Source organism: Notothenia coriiceps, unplaced genomic scaffold, assembly GCF_000735185.1.
Source record: "Notothenia coriiceps isolate Sejong01 unplaced genomic scaffold, NC01 NC01_scaffold00037244, whole genome shotgun sequence".
NCBI lineage: Eukaryota > Metazoa > Chordata > Actinopteri > Perciformes > Nototheniidae > Notothenia > Notothenia coriiceps.
Genome location: NW_011369945.1, coordinates 27,024,994 through 27,041,624, shown reverse-complemented (window position 1 = coordinate 27,041,624; position 16,631 = coordinate 27,024,994). Strand labels below are relative to the sequence as shown.

General features: G+C 40.6%; 1 protein-coding gene across 1 annotated transcript in view; it reads right to left on the bottom strand.

Moving 5' to 3' along the window:
- tnr (tenascin R (restrictin, janusin)) overlaps positions 1-16,631 on the bottom strand; it is a 191,891-nt gene that overhangs the window by 134,828 nt on the left and 40,432 nt on the right. The window contains exon 2 of the mRNA XM_010794446.1: positions 4,446-4,499. The gene's annotated coding sequence lies outside the window, so the exon portion shown is untranslated. The remainder of the gene's footprint in view (positions 1-4,445; positions 4,500-16,631) is intronic.

The following is a 16,631-nucleotide window of genomic DNA, read 5'->3' as shown; positions in this document are numbered from 1 at the left end:
GAAATGTATGCAATAGGACAACACGGTTTTAAATGTTGTTTTTAAATGTATTTTCTTAGCCTGTACAGTATATGTATTGATTCCCTTTATCTATCTACATTTCTCTTATGTGCTGTTTACGCGAGAACGCAAACGGTTGTATCCGCTACTTTTCTCTTTCGTATAGCCCGTTCGTTCACACGAGGCCGTAACGGAAACGCGGAAACGGACCCCACAAACGATAACGGGTCCCAAGGTGGATAGATCTGCAACCTGAACGCTCTGGGAGGCCAAACGGCTCCGTGTGTCCGTCCTATACGTTCATTTCCTAATGATGAAGCCATAGCCCCGCCTCTCCCCACCTCTGCTGCTCACTGCTGTAGTATTGTCAGTAGCTACTGTCAGTAGCTACTGCTACTGCTACTGACCATGCTACAGATGTTAGTGCAAAATCTACAGCTCCTCTACCACAGGGGTTCCCAAACTATTTCAGCATGAGACCCAAAACAGAAATGTTGTGGTCCTAAGGGACCAAAGCTCAAAAAATGTCATGATTTTCCATAATATCTACAGTTATAAACAAAGAATGCAACACACCATGAATTTAAAATGTAAATGAAAATATTTATTTAATTATAAAAGTGCATCGCAGCAATTAGGTTTCTCACCATAACAACCTTCCCTTTGAGCTTGCCCAGAAAAAAATAAGGATCAAAGCAGAAAGACGAAACATGGGACGTGCAGTCAAGTATATACAGTATAAATTTCAATTATACAATTATCAAAAGTGCAATATTAAGTTTGTCGCTAGCTCAAAAACTATGTACACACCATTTTAAACTATTTTAAATGAACAAAGAACAAACATGTTGTAAACAGAAAGGGACAAAACACTAACTGAAGTGCAGTCAAGTGTATTCAGTNTTTTATTCACACACGTTTGCGGACCTGCTTCTCAAGATTTGTTAGGGAACGGAAGATTAGAAATAGGTCTATAGTTGGCTAAAACCTCTGGATCAAGGTTGTGCTTTTTAAGAAGAGGTTTTCTTACTGCTACTTTAAATTATTGTGTAACATAGCCTGATAATAAAGACATATTCATAATATTTAATAAATAAGTGCTAATTAATGGAAAAACTTTCTTTAACAGCTTAGTTGGAATTGGGTCTAATATACACGTTGATGGTTTAGAACAGTGACCACCAACTGGTGGCCCGCGGGCCACATCCGGCCCACCAGACATCCGGCCCGCACGACGGGGGTGACTGTGGCATTGGCGGAGTTCGCCCCCCACCCATTTTTTCTTCTACAACGCCTCGTGAGTAAGGTACAGTACAGGAGTCCAACAGAGAGGCAGCAGCTGCGGGACAGTAGACTGTGTACTGCGAAACCTTCCCTGCCTTGAAGAAGAAGTGATCCTTTGTTGTGAAGAGTCTGCTTTGTGCGCTCCGCACCACAGCAGTATCCCCGCTGCGACAGAGTCCAACAGATACCTCATCCACACCAACGGTGTTTCAGGGCCGGTTTGGAGCTGGAGCTTGAAAAGCACCGGGTTTTCCTCTTCACACCGCATCGGAGCAGCCTCTTAGCTCCGGAATCCGGTTCATTTCGAGCACCAAAAAATTGCCCGGCCAGAGCAAAAGCACCACATACGTCGCGCTTACGTCGAGGCGGGGGCAGGGGCAGGGATGNAAAGAAACTCCAACACTTGGCAACTGATTAACTTTTTTTTTCTGGAGGCTGACTTGATAGGATGCCCTCAGTGCCCCTCTGTTCCCTTGAATGCCTGAAAATAACAGAGAAGATATTATCATTAACATTGCTGGGTTATTGGGTGATTTTTAATACCAGCCGGCGTACGCTGTAACCTGGCAACCGCATTTATAGCGCATTACATTACATGTTACTTGTTAGACGCTTTTATCCAAAGCGACTACATACTCAATACTGTGGGGAATCCCCACGAAGGGATTTTGACAGGGTTGTTGCACAAAAGACCCAAGCGCGCACAGAAGAAATCTGAGAGCAGACATTTCACGAGCACACAGAAACAGCCTGAGTGCGAGGAGAAGGTTTTAAGCTGGAACACAGGAAACCTGTAGACAGAAATGTATCTGAGTGCAAGCGTACAGTTTGAGCAGAAGCAGAGCAAATCTAAGCGCAAGCAGGCACTATTTGAGTGTGAGGACAGGGTTTGAGGGAAATAAATACATATTCTGAACGTGAAATCAATAAAGTATGCTCTCAAATTTAAAGACCACGCTCTTGAATAAAGATAACCCCCATATGTATTCCTATGTGCATCAAACTGCAGCAGTCACGTCCGTGCGGCTGATACTTTCTCTCGCTTTCCTTCTCATACTGCCTGTCACTTTCTTCCTGTGGTTATTGTTTTGAAACACCGCTCTATGCCGCTGCAGAATGTAGTGGGAGCGAGTAGAGGACGCGCGAGGAAGCGCGCAGCTGGCGGTCCGCTCCGGGGCTCAGTCTGCATTTCATCCAACTTTGCATTAACGAAACAATTTCACAACAGACCCTGACAAACTCACAAACACACAAAACAAATGATTAAAATGAGTGACTTACTTTTCCGCTGTCAAAAAACACTGCTTCTTGAAAGTCTCTTCTTTGCAGATGAAAAAATCCTTCGATTTGTCCCGATGCAGAGGATGTTTTGTTTGGAGATGCCGGTCCAATTTATTCATTTTCAAGCTTTCGTTACTGAGCACCTCTCCACATAAAACACACTGAGGCCGCTCCTCTCCATTTCTAACAGCTTCTGTGAAGCCAACGTTTAAAAACTCCTCTTTGTATCGTCTTTTTGCCATCATGTACGATCGGGATTAATCAACAGACAATAAACTTTCGCGGGGGACGCGTCAGAGCTGATACAAATACAATCTTTTATTTTTAGTTTATTTGTATTTAGAAAATTAAATCATTCAATATACAATGCTATATTGCATAATTTCATTTTCAAAATAAAAAATAAAATACAAAAATTATAAAAAAGAATTATTTGCAAAGCAGCCATCAGCTCTGACGCTGTGTGTGGGTAGCAATGCATTTAACTGGCGACCCAATCAAAACGGGTCCGCGACCCATTTTGGGTCGCGACCCTGAGTTTGGGAAAGGCTGCTCTACCACAACCATCAGCAACAAGTGGACATGGAGAATTACATCAACTACATGTTGCTAAATCCACCGCGGAGAATAAACAGAAGGGGTCTGCTTTTGGTGTATTTTGTGGCAAAAGTACAGCGCCACTTACAGGCCCGGCATATGTACTACAGCATCTCCAGCTCTCATGAGCGGTCTCGTGTAAACGGAAGACTTTTTTTATATCGTATTCGGTTCGTTTGCGTTTCGTATGCGTTTCCGTTTGCGTGTAAATGGGGTCTTAGAGTTTCTGAACTGCTTACCTTAATCCCCATTAACTCCATTAACTCCAAATCCAATCCATTTTATTAAAATGATACGCCTATCTACCAATCTACAGGATAAACCTCTGCCCCTTTGGGTATTGCTGTACATTAGACCATGCAGAGACTCACAGATTGACATACTTGATGAATAAACTGAAGACTATGCTGCAAGGCAATTCAAGCAGTGTGGAGTCATCACTTTATACTTTGCTAATTCTTGACAACCCTGAGAAGGATTGTCTGCCCGGGGCCATTTCCGTAGCTAAAGAGAGGGCGGTAAATGTAGCTTCTGTTTGAAGGGCAGAAAAAAAGGCATTAGATATTATCCTTTGGTTTAACTGTTTCTCAACTAAATCAGCCCTGATGAAAAATGAGAGTCGGCTTCATGGCAACAAGTCAGGATATTAACAACACTTTACGGAAATCATTGGCTAAAAAGGACTGAACCTCGTGCCCTGCTGAATGGAAGAGTGACTAAGTACGGATGATATACTGCTGCGGAAGTGGCAAGTTAATACATTACCTTATTGGAGTCAGCTACACAGTAAACCTATTGCAAGAAGAGTAATGGTGTCTCTAGATCATTGAGATATGTGGCACAGCGATTGGAACAGCTTCTAAAGTATGTGCTCCAATGCTAATGTGGCTAAAGGGGTTATCCAGGGAAACAGACAGATAGCAAACGGGCTTATCTGAAAAAAGTGTCTAGCCGCACAGAAAACTCAAGCTGTGCTAAAGTGGACGTGTTTCAGAAGACATTTAAAACGACAGGAAGAAGGTATGAAGCAGCAGCAATCAATCATTAGTCTACGCATTGAAAAGCAAGGAGTATGATTTTCTTTTCATACATTTTAAATATTATTATAGGTGTCAAGCTGAGTTGCTTTTCATTGCTGTGTGAATACATTTGCTGTCTGGGTACACTCTGTACATAAAATAGGGGGGAAAGAGCATTTGATATTGAGGACAGAAGTAATCATTATTCACAAACACACACGTCTCCAAGCACATAGGTAAAGGTGCATCTGAAAGGCACCTCACCTTGAGAGCAGCAGCTGGAGTTGATCCTTTTAGTGTTGGTCTTCTGGGCTGCGGCTGTCAACAAAGAGCAGAGAGGTTGGGGATGTTTAAAACATGTGCTGACTTTTGTACTTGCTTTGGTATCTCCTTTCAAAACACAGCCTAAAGGGAACAAGTGTACTAAATAATAAAATGAAACTTTATTTTCTGAAAAAAACAATGATAACATTGATTTAGTAGGAAGAAACAAGAAACTCATCTTCTGTATGTATTTGACTGCTTAATGACATTCTGTATAATTTTGCTTTATAATGAAAACTTTCACAAAAAAAAGAAAAAGGGGCATAAAAATAATCAGATATAAAAACGGTGTTAAAAATGAAAAGTTATTTAATCTCAAGCCCCTACCAAGTAGAAAGCTCACAGATATAATTGTGCATGTTCCATTCAGTAACCTTATGATGCGTTAAAGCTCTATTTAGTGAAGATGTGTGTTGGTCAAAGGTACAATTATAATGTTGTCCTTAACTGTTCTGGTCAAATGTATTATTTGCAACACAAACATATGTTTCACAGCAATTAAAAAAAGATATAAGTGAGGGAATTATGACCTGATCCGTTGCAACATATTGATCCGTTCTAACCAAAGCCTTGTTTGCTGCATTACTCTGAAGCAATGATCTGCTCTGTGACAACACTGCCAGCACGCACTGTACACAAACACGAAGTGATTAGCATTTATAATGGTTTTGAAGGACACTAGAAATGACTCTCAGTGTACACTTGAGACACGAGCCAGCACTTGATAAAGAGACATGATCGGAGTCAGGGGATGCAGACAGGTGTGTGTGTGAGTGTGAGTGTGAGTGTGGTGTGTGTGTGTGTTCTTATTACAGGATTATGACCTTTCCTGTTGCATAAGGCACTCGTCTTATGAGCTCCTCTCATCGTCCTCATAGGCAGCCATATTGTTTAGGCACTTACAATCAGTGTTAGATCTAGTTCAAGTGTTTATTAAACATATGTGTAAAACGCCCATGTCACATACTGTGCATAAGCATAAACCTGCTCAGCTGTGGCTGTTGTCAATCCCTCTGAGTGCTTTCAACTGACCAGGGGTCAGACTGTAAAGCCCCTGATTCACTCTGTGCCTCCATGTTGAGGAATGAGAGACAAAAACCCATCATCTCCATGTTATATTCATCACATGACTTTGGTGTGATGGTTTGTGTGTTAATAAATGTATGCCTTTACCTCAGTGTACTACTGTAGGTCACACTTGAGTCGGAATCAAACATGTGTCGTCTCTTAACGTACAGTATGTAAGACTTGCATACAAAATACGCTGCAACTGAAGAGGATATTTGCAAGGACAGAGACGAAACCGACTATGTAGTGCTTTAAGATTATACATGAATGTAGAAATAAACAAATCCTTCACATCTAGGTCAGCAAAATTGGATCAGTTTAATCTTACTAGTGTGTCAACATAAAAGGGCATTCAAAGAAAATGACAACAAAGTCACAATTTCATGTAACAGGTTCCAAATAGGTTAGCAAATAAAATCAAGTCAGCACCGAATGAGTTCCTATTCCGTACCCCAACTGAATAATCTCACAAGATGATTGGTAGGCAAACATGTCACAGATAGTGAAATGAAAAATGCTGAGAAGTATTCCAAGTTGAAGTGACAGGCTCTAGTTCTTTGGGAATCAGGCGGAGTATGGTCTCACATTTTAAGATATGAAAAAAGTCAAAATCCACTTTTCTGAAAAGGAGAATTTGGAAAACAACCAAGACTGACTCAATCAGAATGATGAAAGCACCGAATCAATCTGAAGCTAGAAGACAAACAGTGAACACTTAGACAGAGTTTCACTTGAATAGGATTTGGGACTCTATACAGCCCAAGTTATGGTACCTGTTTATAAATGTTCTTACTCCTGAATTTGTGTATATATCCTTTTTATATGCATAATCTATTGTTGTGTTGGGCTGAAGATGACACTGTCCAAAAAGTACTCAGTCACTTAGTTTAGTTTAAGTACACAAAAGATAAAGAGCCTCTAAAATGACTCAAAATGGTAATAATAATCATATTTTGGCATAAATAAAGGAATATACAGATGGTGATTCTGAATTATAAATCCAATTACAAACACAGAGAGAAAGAGAAGTGACAGCAATGACATACACCCAGTCACAGGGAGTGAAGTGTGTGTGTATGTTATTATTTACACATCATTCACTCCATCACTTATTTATTCTTGGGGACATCTAACAGTTTAGAGGAGAGAGTGACAGAACAAGAGAGCGAGATGAGAAAAGAGTGTAGGCGGTGACACAATGACAAAAATCAAAGCTCAAAAGAAGAGAAAATAGTTGGTTGATTTTTACAGCGTCCAAATACCGGAAAATATAGAAACACACAGAGACACACGTGCGTCTGCGCCCACCATCATACGACGGCCCTCCTTTTGGCTTCTCGGGGGCCACCGTTCGAATCTGGCACTGGAAGTAGACAGCAGCTGCTACATGAGCCACACGCTACACATGCACTCTTTGTGTCATGCTCACCCACACAAACACACTGACACACAACTCAATTCACCGCCCATACTTCTCCCTACAGTATGTGTACAAAGGAGGAGACAGGAAGCTACTGTAATGAATTAAATAATCAGAAAAACCCAGGAATCCAATATAATAAAGATTGACAAAAGTCAGCTGCAACATATACACACCGCTAAGTTGGGATATGTTGTCACCGTCTGCATTTAAATCTTTACAAATACCTAAATGAATGAGGGTATAATGAGACAATGACAGTACTAATGTACATAAAAAAATGGAGCCTAATGCATATACTGTGTAATTGATTTGTTTTTAGAAGAATACAGTACTGTCAAATACTTTTTCGTGCTGGATACATTTGTAATCATCTAAATATCCAATTTGCATTCGATTATGTGAAAGTTGCATTCAATTTATTTGTATCATAATTACTGGTTATCTTCAGAGGGTAGACACACGCTCACAATGAACTAGTTTAAATGAGAAGGATAACAAAAGTTGACTTTTCTGGTAGACGGATTGATTCCTGTGGTTATCCTGATCATCCGCACAGCCCTGGCACACTGATGTAATTGCCAATTTTGAAAGAGAGCTGATAGTGAATGATATGACTTTTGAATCAGATGGCAAGTAATGAGTGTCATAATGTTTTTTGTCAGAAAATAATCCTGTCACTGATTGAGAAGGAGTGCGGCCCGAACAGTCAGGTGTTACAGCTTGTGTTCTAATAAAGTGAGACGTATCACCGTAGATGGTGATTATGCTGCATATCAGCCATCAGAGACATTTTGACTTTGAACTGGATTTTGAACTACTGATTTTCACCTATAGCATTTCAAATGAGCAAGCTAATCTAACCCCTTAATGTTTATTCAACCTCACCCTGTCGCAGTTCCTTTCATAATAATGACTTGCTCGCTGAACATTATAGCATTTTACACAGCTATCAATTCAAGTAATTAATACTTTAACCCAAAATATCGATTGAAGAAATATTTCATTATGAAAATTATCGATATAAAAAAAATACTCTCCTCGCTGTGTTTGAGGAAAGAATTGCATCAATAGAAACAATCTGTTATTCATAGCAGCCATCTGTTACAAATACAAATAACAAGATTTGAGTATTCCAACAAAGCGATAAATTAAATTACCAATAAACACTTATATTTCAGAAATGTTTAAAAAAATCTGCATGACAGGGATTATAGCATGTGGAGCAGATCGTCCCTGTTTTAAATTGCATACCATTACTAAATATTTTGGTTGCTTTTACTACTTTGATGTAACCTCCTCCCTCTCCCTGAGGTGTCATGGTGAAGCTGAAATGTCACGGCGCTGAAAGCATTGCACTCTGCATTTCCCCCCGGCCAGCTGCAGACCCCCTCTGTCAGACGACAAACTTCCCAGCTATTTGTCCTCATTACAGAACAGCCTCCGACTGCCCACCTTAATTCCCACGCCTGCCTGGCATGAGTCATTTTTACGACGGCCACTTCGGCCCCCGTTAGCCCGGGCTGCCTATGCTTTAAACCCAGCTAGGCGAGTAAATCTGCCAGATTTAATTAAAATAGCTTCTTTTGCAGCTCTCTCCGTCCTCTTGTACCTGATGACATAATGGTGCTGGGATGTTCCTTCTGCAGAGCTGGCTCAAAAAGACTAACCCTTTGAAAAAAAATGGAGGTGTGTTGGATTATTTTATGATGAGTAAGCAAGAAGTAAGCCCCATCTCATTTTATCTGCTCATCATCTTGCTGTGACCTGGTTTCCTGAGTGGAAAGATAATTATGAAGGTCATGGGCGAAGTGATAAGGAGTCTACATAAAACCTTTAAAAAAAATTGAAATAAAAATCAATGAGCAAAAAACTTCCATCAAGGTTTAATTGTCTGTGGAGTGACAAATAACGACCTTGCTGTCTTTCAAGGTCAGGCTTTCTTGGGAGAAGTAACGATTTGTGAGGCTAAATCAATGAGGCTCATTCGAGCCCTTTTCCTACATTATTGTTCAGGGACTGTTTGGTGCCATTGATCAGCCAATTTATAGCTTGCATCTGCTCTGGGCTCTCAATGAATGTGGAGACGCTCACAGCACATAAAGAAAGAAGAGAAGAAGAGGAGCACATACAGTGCCCTTATAGATTTATTTTTTTCAATGTTCAAGCTTTAATGTGCTGTTATAATGTATCCAATGCAGTAAATATGCTCAAAAAGCTTACTAAAGCAATTTCAGTGTATACTTTATGCAGAAACTGAGTGATAACAAAGTCTCACACTTAAAGTCTCTAACAGCCTTGGGTTGGCCACAGTTGCAATTGTCACTCCACAGAGAAAATGACTCTTTGTATTATCAGTTTTGTGATACATGGGGTCAAAAACAATACTACGTTTCAAAGAGACATATCAGTCAAATATTTTGATGCCATTTATGAATTCAGGGAGCCATTGTGCATATGCTTTATTAGCCCAAAGAGAGGAAGGAGGACCAACAATGGACCTAAATTGATACGAATAAGGCGTTAACACTGAACACAGTTATTTTCAAACACTGATTGCAAAAACTGAACCATCCCCCATTCTTGATATCTCTTTTCTCTACTAGCTCTACCTTGCTAGTCTACTAGCCTAATTTCCATCCTTTTCTTTCTCATAAAACAGGCACTAATACCCCGCCCTTCTTTCTCTTCCCCTCTTATTTCTTCTCCTTTCTTATCTGCGCGCCTGAAGGGCTTGTCTGTCTCCTAACCAGCTGAAGCAAGGCTTGCGCCTGGCCCCTATTATCAGAGCATAACAAGGAGCTGCAGTGTCAACTTGTCAACCTAATAAACATCCTTTATGGCAACCGCTTGGGTGTGTTTTAAGGGGATTCAGTCAGCCACCACGCGTTGGTTCATTGATTTCATGGATGGCGCACACAGTGCTTACACTTCCACCCGTCTATTATGCAGTGGACAGGCTGCAATTGTTTTGCCATTCACAGCCATACTTATGAGACTCGTACTCCTCAAGGCTTTCCGTTTTGAGGCATGGTTGTAGATAGAAAGGCAGAAAGAGAAAAGGAGAGAATTAAATAAGAATCCAACACAGGTCAAGTATAGCAGCACTCAGGGCAGCACAGCATAATCATAGGCTGTTCAGACCTTTGTATAATAATGTTTGCATTTGTTTTGCAGGTCAGGTTCAATAGGGCTTTCATATTTTCTTTTTGTCTCCAATAGGTCCTTTCACATTTCAGTGCTGGAAAGGTGAGGAGTCAGGCAGAGGTCACACATTCAATCACTTACAATTCACTCATCATACTTTCTTCTCTATTGCGGCACTTCAGCCATTCTGAGAAGATGGAAACATTTACTTTTACCAAAACGTTCTGAGAATGACAAAGGAATAAGATGAGAGAAGAAAGAGACAGAGAGGAGAAGAGAGTCTGCAACTCTTGAGAATAAGTGGACCCCAAGTTCAGCACCATGGACAGCAACAGTTGGACTACCAATCAAAACAGCTGAATCAGAGGCAGCAAGCCAAAACCCAAATGTGGCTGTTTAGCCTTTGTCCACTATCATGTTATAAATATTCATAACAGGTGGGCACGCAGATATGTCTTCTTAACAAGCAAGCAGCGTAGGCTCCCACTGAAAGTTCATTCATATCAAACACAGGTGTAATACTTCACAAAGCATGAACCAGACATATGCCATTGTGTTTATCAAGCTATGGATCAGCGTTTATAGCGTTTAAAGCCTTTGTTCTTTTCACTATTATTGCTTTTGACGGTAAAAGATCCCTCAGCTAAAAGCATATTGTACTGAGGCCAGTTCCTTAATGCATTGAGGGCTTATTAATTGATCGATGATCAGTGACAGGTCACCTTGGTTATCTCAGTTATAGCAACCTAAATGACAAAAATAATTGTATATCACGTTTATCTCCAAGACAGTTGGATAAATACACGGGTTGTACTTGAGAGGCTATTAGGAGCAGGGTTAGCTACTTTCTATTTTCAGGAACCAATCAGAAACTACAGGCTTGATGGTGTTTGCTATCTTCGGCCGTCTGTCACAATACAATGAGATCAGTAATGCTTGAAAAACAGTGTTCCAGAGCGATGTGAAGCAACGGCAGTAAGGCAGGCCAACCTGCCAACCCATAAAACTGTCAGTCCGACCTTCACTTACCCTCAGTATTGATGGTCCAATCATATAGAGAATATGAATTAGTACCTTGGGGTATTTCTTAAAATGGGGCATAATTCTTGGATATGTCCAAAGAAAAAGGAATAAATCACATCGTGACTTTATGGCATCACACATAGAGCTGGAGAAGATGAATTTCAAAAACATGTTTCCTCTTATTCCTCCCAACTGTACGGGATGTTGTGGTCAGAGAAGGGAATACAACATTGACTGGGCCGACTAGACACTGAACACATAGGAATATATCTGGACTGTACGGGGATGGAACATTTCAGAATATACATTTAGATGTTGAATTGATTGTTCCGATGTCAAGCTTTAATCTCTTTTTACCGAGGGGAAACAGCAGCTTCACGCAGTCATTCAGTGCTAGCCCCCCTAAAGGCATTGTGTAACGCTTTATTCCACATCTGTGTTATTATTCAAAAATCTGCCAAACAGGTCAAATGCCATATGCTGAAAATGTGTTTTTAATTAAAAGACTGACTACATTGTATAATGGTTGGCAAAGTGTATTATCACCACCAGCTGTTTTTCTCTATGAGCCCAATACTAATATGTGCATAAGAGAAGTGGAAACCTGCATTGATGTGCGATACATTTGGAAACTCGCCTACAGTTTGGTGGATTTTTGACTAAATTATATAACACAAAAAGAAAAGAAAATCAAAACATATTTTTTTAGCAGGAAGTTGTTTTGCATTAGATGTTATGTGGTTTGATGTATGAAAGCTTTATAAGACAGTGCCAGTGGCTCCTCTCTCCCGCGCTTTGTTCAGCTTTCTATTCACCGTCTTTAGCCGTTTCCTCTATAAATAGATGTCAGTGTCCATTACTGTTTCTGGACTCCTAAAAGACCCTGTTGTACTTTCCAAGCTTTCTGTGCCCATCCGTATCTCTGCTTTGAGACATTGAATGTACCCTGTCAAATATTTGTAGTTCCATTCGCAGAGTAATCATCACAACTGACTTGAATAATTGCTACTTTATTTGAAAATATCTCCAGTGTCTGTTTTTTGAATAAGACGAAATGTTTCCCTAATATAAATTATATTCTGAATGCGAAATATAGAATACAGTAGACTAATGGTATTATATTTCAACAATGCCCCAGAGAATAGCTTAACGTGTATTTACATTTCATTTAGATAGGAGTACTTTCTAGATCAAATGGAAAAAGGGATATATGTGAAGATGTAAAAAACACTCAATAGGGATTTGAAACCTTCATCTGTTTTAATAGTATGCATTTTCGGGGGGAAGAAAGGACTTTTCTGCTTTTGTTCATAGCTTTATAAATGCACAGTACCATTACATTCATCTGCTGCACAAAGGCGATCTCTTATGAGTCACATAATAGATCTTGATAGAAAAAAAAGATCAGGCCAACAACAGACTTACATTATACTGTAAAAGAAGAAAAGGGAGGAAGCCAGAAATGGAAGGCTTGTTGTAGGCTGCAGTGCATATTCCTGCTGTAATTGAATAATTCTGAATGTGTTGATGTATTATCTATGATTATAAGGCACATGGACTGAATATAAATAGGTAAATAAAACATGGAAGTGAGAAACTAGGAACATGCATTACTCGTCACGACACAAAATGTGGGAGCATTGAGAAAACAGCACACCCACAAATAAACATCATGTAAGTGTGTACAGTTAATTTGTATTTTGACAGTGTTGTCAGACTTGCCATTTGAGTGTGACAGTTTGGTTAACACGGTGACAGGGACAGGATATTGGATTTAATGGAAATGCATGATAAATGACATTCATTTATCCAGTTTGCGAGCAACCCTACTGATGTCTTAAACGCATGTGTAACAAAGAGACACACACTAACGTGCATCTCACAGACGTGCACACACTAACGTGCACACACAGACGTGCACACACAGACGTGCACAGTGACACCGGAGCAGAGGGGTTTGCTGGTGCATAAACTCAGAGCAGGAACGCAGAGTTCCTGTCAAGTAAGAGCGAAGCATTGCACATCACCTAAATACTTCACAAGATTATTTTTTACCAGGCAAACAGTATAGCAGCAAATCAAGATATCATTCACGTTAAATCCTGGAAAAACATTGTGCTTTTCTACAGTATGTATTCGATGTCTGAAATATCGAAATATGCTCCGCTCTCTGCCAATAAGAGGTTCTGCATCAGACTGTCCCACAGGTTTCTGAACTCGTTCCTGATCAAGGTCTTCTCTCGCCTGGTTGCCCTCTGAACAATTCAGGGTTTTTTTCTTTGGATGGAGGCCTCCGTGTTCCTGTGAAATACTTTCGCTTCAAAATCTATTTACACTGTGCAGTAAGTTCCCACCTCTCAAAGAGTGTCAAAGAATCTACGAGCTTCTTTCCTTTCGGCTCATTGGTAAAGGTTAAACTCTGAAATAAACAGATTTTGCACACATGTGTTTTCCTCTATGTATCATCCTGACTTTTTGTCATTAAAAGGGACCACACGTTTATTTTTATAAACGTGTAAACATTTAGAGATAAATCCCAACTTTGACCGTCAGGGTTACAGAGTGTAGACGCAGTAAGTGAATAAATCATTTGAAATTACAAAATCACAAGCATACAAGTTTAAAATGATTCACAGGGTCATCTAATTCATTGAAAAACGAATGACTAAATTCAGATCATATGTTGACTAAAATAAAACACACTGACTGCGACTCATTATTTGCATTGGTTACATCGCTTAATGACAGGAAGGCAATCCATTAGAAATGAGTCAGCATGTGTCTAGAGCTTTTCGTTCACAGGCCAACAATCTGTCCTCCAGTCAGCCCGTTCAAAAAGAGTCCCAGATGTACTGTATATCTATCTGCTATACATTAACAAAGGCTTGATCAATGGCTCTTTTGACATTGTTAAACTAGAGTTGCATTGATCTGAGCTGTTGATTTATTGTTTGACAGGATGATAGATGAGCCTTAGGGCGTAATCAGGGTTCAATTTTGTCCTTTGTTCAGGGCAGAGGTACAAATAACTTTAAGGGTTGCCTTATTTCTTGTCACTTGTTCTACCTACGATATTACAACTATACTAAACTATCCCTGAGTTACTGAAAACCAAACTTGAGATATGCCGTCTACTGATTCTACTGATTGAAGCCATACGCTTTATATCCGGTCCGAAAATGATACGACAGCTATTAGGGGGCTTCTTTGTCGGCGCACTAGTAGCAGGAACGTTTTTGGGCCAATGTAGGCAGATATGTGGATTTAGTGGGTGTTAGTTCTCAATAACCTGTCAAATAGCAGTTAGAACAATAATTGGCGGTTTTACAAATCTGAAGGACAAATCGGTCACAAAATTGGAACCCAATTGATCAATTATGGATGCATTGCTCTTATGTGATTGACACGTCGTTTTGAAAAAGCCGCCCAGAGGCTCGAACTTCCTTCCACAGAGACAAAAGGAAGCACTGCAGAGCAACGCAGGCTGCGGCCACACGCTTATCCTCTGAGATAAACCGAAGATCAATGATTGTTTTCCCCTTTTTCCCCAAACAGCAGGGTTGTCCTGCAGCATGAGGGAGAGATGATCTATGTAGATCTCATTAGCCCCCTATGATGACAGACGAACGACCAAATGATGAATGGACAGCTGGAGAAACGGGAGAATTATTGACGTGACCTTTGGGGATGCCTCTGTTCAGGAGGAAACAAAACCACATGTCTTCCACAGAAATGATCGTCTTTGACATTTCCATCATTTTCTACCTTGCCTTCCTTCCTCTCTCTCTCTCTCTCCCTCCGTCTTGAAAGCAGTCCAGGAAACGTATATCACATTATGGTCCGTCCTGTTCAGTTTTTTGTAAATTCTAATATGAAGAATAAGCAGTGAATGTGCACAGATGGTTCTGACATCCTGCACAGGAGTAGATAATATTCTGTCTGTGTTACAGTATTTTGTCTGCATTATTCGGTATTCATAATGTCCATAAAAGTGTTAAATTCACCTTTAATGGAACTGCGGTTGAATGGTCATCTGCCAATTGGATTCTATGGATACATCCTTTGTGGCGGGGGAAAAAAGTCAATAACGTTACAGTGTCATCTCAGATGATGAGGTTTTAATGATGGGGAGCCATCCAGTCCCCTTTCCACTAACCCGAGAGATAAAGGACCGCCGACAGTGAGGGGGAACGCTGAAGGAATGAATTCAACATTTAGTGTGTGTGTGCATGTATGAGTGTGCTGGAGGCAGTTAAGTGCGGGCAGGGGATGTAAATGAGAAGCCAAAGAGGAAAGGAAAGGAGAAGAGGTAAGAAAGAAGCAAAGGAAAAGGGAGAACACAAGAAGACAATCTGTGAACTATTTGTTCTGAATATTTCCATTATGCACAAGAATAAAGGTGAGATGATTAAAGAGACAAGGAGGTGTATGGAGAGCAGGGAGGTGGGGGAGAATAGAGAGATGCAGAGGAAAATGTCTTGCAAGGAGGGGAGGAAAGAGACAGATGGCAGATAGAAGGGCCAAAGACCGGCAGAGATGAAGATGAGGAGACGTCAAGGAGCATTAATGGAGGAGGAGTGGAGGGTGGGAAGCTCCACCGATCTGCGCCGTTACAAGGCCTCGCAATTAATTGGTTTAAAATAACACAGATGTTTGCATTTTGCCTGAGGCTCATGCTTACCTCCCCGCTTTCTTAGCTCCCCCGGCGGTCTAGATCCTAATCGATCGGTGGGGCTGCTGCCTGATGCCTCTGGCTCAGTCTGAACATCCTGAAGTGCCAGAGGAGGGGCTACAGGGGCATTGATTTGACTTGTTCCATAGGGGGTAAATAAAGTCTTTTTGATAAGTAAAAGGGCAAAATGCACATAGATATACAAATAAGTAGCAGGCACTAACTTTATCAATGCAAAAATATGCATTTTCTATTGATTACTTTTTACCACATTTAAAATACAGTGTGTATAGAGAGACTGTTTTGCATATAAAAAACATGACCGATCTACAGATGCATCTTATTACCCTGACCAAGGAGGTCATGCTGATGACCAAGGAGGTCATGCTGATGACACACAGATTTATTTCCAAACTGCCCCGGATAAACATCTGGCACTTTCAAATGTCTCAAGATGCCTGGAACACATACGCCACTGGATGAGCAACAACTCCCTCCAACTGAATAGCAGCAAATCAGAGGCCATTCTGATTGGAACACCACATCAAACACAAACAACTGATATCCCTCATATCAGCATCAATGGCAACTCCATTCCCCTCTCCCCACTTGTAACGAGCATAGGTGTGAAACTGGACTCATCCCTTTCATTCAAGCACACATAAAGACGGTCTGCCAAGCCTCATACTACCACCTGAGGAACATCTCCAAAATGCGACCTACCTCACCAAACCGGACACAGAAAACTGGTCCATGCCTTCATCACCTCCCGCATTGACTACTGCAATTTTCTGCT